Genomic DNA, 5,924 nt, shown 5'->3' on the forward strand with positions numbered 1-5,924 from the left:
TCTTGATCCATTCATCAGGTGATGGACATTTAGACTCTTTCCATGATTTGGCTATTGTTGACAGTGCTGCTATGAATATTCGAGTACATGTGCCCCTATGCATCAGCACTTCTGTATCCCTTGGGTAAATCCCCAGCAGTGCTATTGCTGGGTCATAGGGGAGTTCTATCGATAGTTTTTTGAGAAACCTCCACACTGTTTTCCAGAGTGGCTGCACCAGTTTACATTCCCACCGACAGTGTAGGAGGGTGCCCGTCTCTCCACACCCTCGCCAGCATCTATAGTCTCTTGATTTGTTCATTTTAGCCACTCTGACTGGCGTGAGGTGGTATCTCAGTGGTTTTGATTCGTATTTCCCTGATGATGAGTGATGCTGAGCATCGTTTCATGTGCCTGTTGGTCATCTGGATGTCCTCTTTGGAGAAGTGTCCGTTCGTTTCTTCTGCCCATTTCTTCACTGGATTATTTGGTTTTTGGGTGTGGAGTTTGGTGAGTTCCTTGTTGATTTTGGATACTAGCCCTTTATCCGATATGTCGTTTGCAACTATCTTTTCCCATTCTGTTGGTTGCTTATTAGTTTTCTTGATTGTTGCAGTGCAAAAGCTTTTTATCTTGATGAGGTCCCAATAGTTTATTTTGGTTCTTGATTCCCTTGCCATTGGGGATGTGTCGAGTAGGAAATTGCCGCAGTTGAGGTCAAAGAGGCTGTTTCCTGCTTTCTCCTCTAGGGTTTTGATGATTTCCTGTCTCACATTCAGGTCCCTCATCCATTTTGAGTTTATTTTTGTGTATGGTGTAAGAAAGTGGTCTAGTTTCATTCTTCTGCATGTTGCTGTCCAGTTCTCCCAGCACCACCTGCTAAAGAGGCAGTCTTTTTTCCATCGGATATTCTTTCCTCCTTTGTCAAAAATTAATTGGCCATACATTTGTGGGCCCAGTTCTGGGTTCTCTATTCTATTCCATTGGTCTATGTGTCTGTTTTTGTGCCAATACCATACTGTCTTGATGATGACAGCTTTGTAGTAGAGGCTAAAGTCTGGGATTGTGATGCCTCCCATTTTGATTTTCTTCTTCAATATTACTTTGGCTATTTGGGGTTTTTTTTGTGGATAGTTTATTCTGGCTTTGAGAAGAATGCTGGTGCAATTTTGATAGGAATTGCATTGAATGTGTAGATTGCTTTGGGTAATAATGACATTTTCACAATGTTTATTCTTCCAATCCATGAGCATGTAATGTTTTTCCATTTCTTTGTGTCTTCTTCAATTTCTTTCGTAAGATTTCTATAGTTTTCATTCTACAGGTCTTTTACATCCTTGGTTAGGTTTATTCCTAGGTATTTTATGGTTTTTTTGTTATATGCCATTATTTTGATAAATGCTTTACACAGGTCATTTAATCCTCATAAAACTCTAGGAGGTAAGTACTTTTATTATTTCTGTTTTTCAGATAAGAAAAGTGAGACATAGAGTGGGTCAGAAATTTGCCCTAGTCCCTGAACGCAAAAGTGGAAGAGCTGAGATTCAAACCCAGAGGATGGTCCACCTTCAGGTGACTGCTCTTAACCTTACACTCTACTGTCTTACTTACTGTCACCGTGGTAGCAGCTGCTGGTTCCCCTGCTAAGATGGAAGTACTTGAATTATTCACAGTGCTTAAGATAACAGAAGATAACAGGGCTTAAGTGCTGGGTCCAGAGGATAGCCCTGGATGGTCAAGAAATAAACAGAATAAGCAAGGAGGAGGTAGAAATCCTGGTTATCCATATCAGAAGGTAGACCCTGACCATATCAAGGAAGGGTCCTTGGTTTATTTAATTTCATATTTTGATCATTTAGCATCAAGTCAGTCTATAGTGTTTCACCAGTAATTCTAAATCTGGGTTTGCTGGACTACAGGGAAAGAGGTGGTAGTATTAGAGAATCCATGTGTTTTACAGTCACTATTCTGAAATGTCAAAGGAAATTATCCATCCACAATGATAAGGCAGCACATACTGTTTAAAAAGACGAATTTCTTGTTTGTTGGTTTCTACCAGTTTAGTAAGATTATATACTGACTACTTCATAGTGACTGGAAGCTTGGATTGACAGATGTGTATGTATAATAAAATGGGAGGTCAAATATGGCTTACACTAAATTTTGTTTGATAAAAATACTTCAAAACACAAGCTCCATGGAGTATAATGAGTTATGAAAGCTTTAGTTAATGGTGATGATGCAGACAGGCTGATCCTGAGAACCCAGGGGAGAGTTTTATAGGACCAACCAAGAGGTCGTGGGCTTCATGCAGGATGGAAATCAAAACACAAGCTAGAAAACATGAAAACAGAGTTTCCCAAAGAGTATAAGTGACAGGTAAAGAACAACAAATGGAGTGTCTTGGAGACTCAGAAAGGAAAGGAGAATGAGTCTTGTTGTTGCTTGGGGTTATAGATTTATATTACAAAGGGGTCTAGGGTACTGTTCCTTTGGGAATCCAGAACCTGGTCAAAGGCGAATGTTAGGTGAACAATCGGTGTTATTTTATAAATTACCAAAGGTAGGGGGTATTGATGCCCCTGTCAGTTGAGGTTTGTTTGAAGCCAATGTCCTGGAACCTGTTTGGGATCTGACTCTCTTAGATGTTATTAGGAGTTTGGGGCCTAGTACAAAACTCAGAGACTGATTAACTTTCTTGCTTCCCCCTTGAAATGCGAACATAGCTTCTATGACGTATTCAGAGGCGAAATAGATATCATGAATAAATGGAGCTCAGCAGAAAAACAGCAGAGATGGAGTCTTTCTAAAATGGAGTCCCTTCAGTTTCTGAAACTACTTTAGTGGAAACATCGAGAACCATAAATACTCGTGTTAATTAGAAAAAAGTGAATAGGTTGGAGTCCTGTGTTTCCAAATATCCACATTATACCTAATGCTTCTGTTAATGTATTACTTCTTCTAGTTATCATACGTATGTTAGTGCTAATTAGCTTATCAGCTCAACTTCTGTGACCAGTGACATGCATCTGAACTCACACCACACAGAAGGACTACAAGTTTTAATTGCAGGGAAAGTAATTTTCTAGAAAGAGCAACAGAAGTCTATCTACTAGGAAGTATTAAGGGGCCAGTATCTTTTGGATTGGGAGGGTAGGCATAGAAGAGAGTAACATACAGAGGAGAAAAGTATTGAAAGGAGATGAGACAAACAGCTAGAGACATTGTCAACTGTATAATATGTCAACTTTAAAAAAAAATTTTAAAGAGAAAATAATGGAAAACTCATCACTAACTAAAAAGACAACATCTGTCTGCTCACTGGCCTTTTGCTTCTGGCTTGGATATATATCAGGTACTGATGTTACTGGATGGCAAAAAGAAAAAGTAGTGAGCATTTTATTAAGCCAGATTATTCTCTTTGGTAAGAAACTACATTTTGTTCAGGAATTCTTCCTACTGCTTTGGTATCAAATTGTCTTTTCATGAAAGAGTGGAGATAAAGGATAGTAATTGTTTATTCAGATTACCTTTCCTGGGAAAATGAAAAGTTGGCAACTCTATGTCAGTTTCCCAATTGTTTTTTATTGTTGATTAATTTTCAGGTTCATAAAACTTGAAAGTCTAGAAATCACTGACCTAGAGCACCCACCAATAAATAGTTTTTATTTTATATCATTAGCATTGACATTATCACTAACAATGTTGAGAGTAAACTTTCTGAAAGGAACGTTCATGGTAGAGTACCAAGTTTTTTAAAGCCTCACTCGCCTTTCTCAGCATCAAAGCTTAAAAACATTTCTTCCCTCTCCTCCTCCTTCACCCCCCACTCTGAGTGAGAAGAAAAAGATATAAGAAAGAAGGGGCAAGAGTCAGATTTTTTTTCTACTCCTGGGGGAGCTTACTGACTGAAATATTTACAAGTGTGGAAATGGCACAGAGGAAGCCCACTTACTGCTGGAGAGGAAGGTCGGATTGGGCGGGCGGCCTCCTCAGCCGGCCAGCTCAGGGGGCTCCTCTGCCCTGACCTAGCTCCAGGCAAGCAGCTATCAGGCCTGTTTGGGGTAAGCGATACAAAGAAGATAAAACACCAACAACAGCTTTAATGTCAGAGCTGCTGCCCGAGTTGCCACTTTCCCAGCAGAATAATACCATCATGTTTTTGAGGATGTTTTAACAGGTATATTAGAAACACTGAGGAAAGTGATTCCATAGACATTTAAAGGTCATGCATAGTGATAGATTTTAAGACCATAGTAAAGGCTTGGTTTTGACCACCTTCTGACTGGTTTTTGAAAACATGTCCATGTAAATTAATCAACTTGTATAATGACTGGAGATATTTTCTAACTAAAGACTCCATCATGAAATTGGTAATCTATAAATGATTTATCAAATGTAAAAAACTGCTCTTTTTGCTACTATTTTTCTTACTTATCAGCAATGTTTTTTGTCTTCTTATTGTCTCTCTCCGGAATTTGACTTGAAAAATAATGTTTATTTGTATATGTTATTAACCTTGAATGTGACTTGAGACTTGAGTTATATCAGACCTGTTGTTCAGGCATATTGACATTAAGAGAAACAAAGGGAATCCAGAACTGACTTTAACAATATTAATGTGTTATCAGAACTGAGAACATGTATTTAGAAATTCAGTTTGTTTAAACTGACAGTCCCAGATAATTATTTAGAGTGAACATAGATTCATATATGAAAGAGCATACCAAGCAACTTCGTGTCAATATTTGACAGGAGCCGTTGCAATAATACACATAGATTCAACAACAGCAATGATAATATCATAGAACTGCATATTCCCTAGAAAAAGAACATGCTATCCAACATGGTGGCATTATCTGATCCTCAGTTAAGGTTTAATATTTTATTGGTCAGGAGAGCATCTCACCCTTTGACCTCTTCTGAATTGTGAATTACTGTGATTCTATTTACCTGTTGGAAAGTACACAAAGAAGTTTTACCTCTTTCCCTTTTTATGCATCACTTGTGACTGAGTGACCAATGTTAAAGCATATGAAACTTGCATCAGAATACCATGAATGCACATACCTATCCTCTTCAGACTTATTCTGACTGTGTGTGTGTGTGTGTGTGTGTGTGTGTGTGTGTGTGTGTGTGTTTGGTAGTGTTGGAAGGGAAGGTGATAAGTATAGCCAGGTATAATTTGACAAAACACATGAATGTCTTAAAGTAAAATTTAGTATTTTTCTCTTTTAAGCCAATAAAAGACCACACATTTAATTCCTCTATTAAGTCCTGAATTGACTTGAGAAATGTTTTATTTTTTATTTTGACTTTGAAAATTATTCCTAAAATCTTTTCCTGTCCTCATATGCCTGTAATTTTTAAAGATAGTCATCAGTAAGAGTGAATCTCCAGGTATGTGTTTGTAAAGGGTGGGGAAAGTTGGCATGCGACCTTATCATCTCTCTAGCCTTTAGACTTACTGCAAAATTCCTTAAACGGCATAATATTAGGTTTTAATCACCTCATCAACAAAATTTGAAAATGAAAAATTTTCATAGTTGTTTCAACACTAGAGCAGTATAGTCTAAAGAATATCCATGACCTCATGTTACCTCAAGAACATAGGTGAGGCACGGTTACTCACAGGTGGTTCCCTGAAAACTCATACAAGGTAGGATTTTCACTTCTAGACTTTCAGACAAAAAGTTTTAGAGAATGAACATATAGTTTGCCTCCAAATTAATTTCCTTTGGAATCAATATGTGTTCTTCTGGGAATGTGGAGGCATATACACACTGTATTAGTATGCAGCATTTGAATGGACCACCCTGGGAACAAGCTACATATTTATATGTAAGAGTGTGTGTATGTATACACACACATGTTTAATAGTCTAATAAAAAAGAACTCATAGGCCAGTATTCAAGCATAAGCGCACATATCCATATTTTATGCTC

General features: G+C 37.8%; 1 long non-coding RNA gene across 2 annotated transcripts in view; it reads left to right on the plus strand.

Annotated features, from left to right (window-relative positions):
• The window catches only part of LOC115301827, a 33,382-nt gene extending 30,610 nt beyond the window's left edge, over window positions 1-2,772 (plus strand). For both annotated transcript variants that reach the window (XR_003913312.1, XR_003913311.1), the window contains exons 3-4: window positions 1,450-1,551; window positions 2,706-2,772. This is a non-coding gene — a long non-coding RNA (uncharacterized LOC115301827). The remainder of the gene's footprint in view (window positions 1-1,449; window positions 1,552-2,705) is intronic.
• The last annotated feature ends 3,152 nt before the right edge of the window (window positions 2,773-5,924 follow it).

This window comes from Suricata suricatta, chromosome 9, assembly GCF_006229205.1.
Source record: "Suricata suricatta isolate VVHF042 chromosome 9, meerkat_22Aug2017_6uvM2_HiC, whole genome shotgun sequence".
Classification (NCBI taxonomy): Eukaryota; Metazoa; Chordata; class Mammalia; order Carnivora; family Herpestidae; genus Suricata; species Suricata suricatta.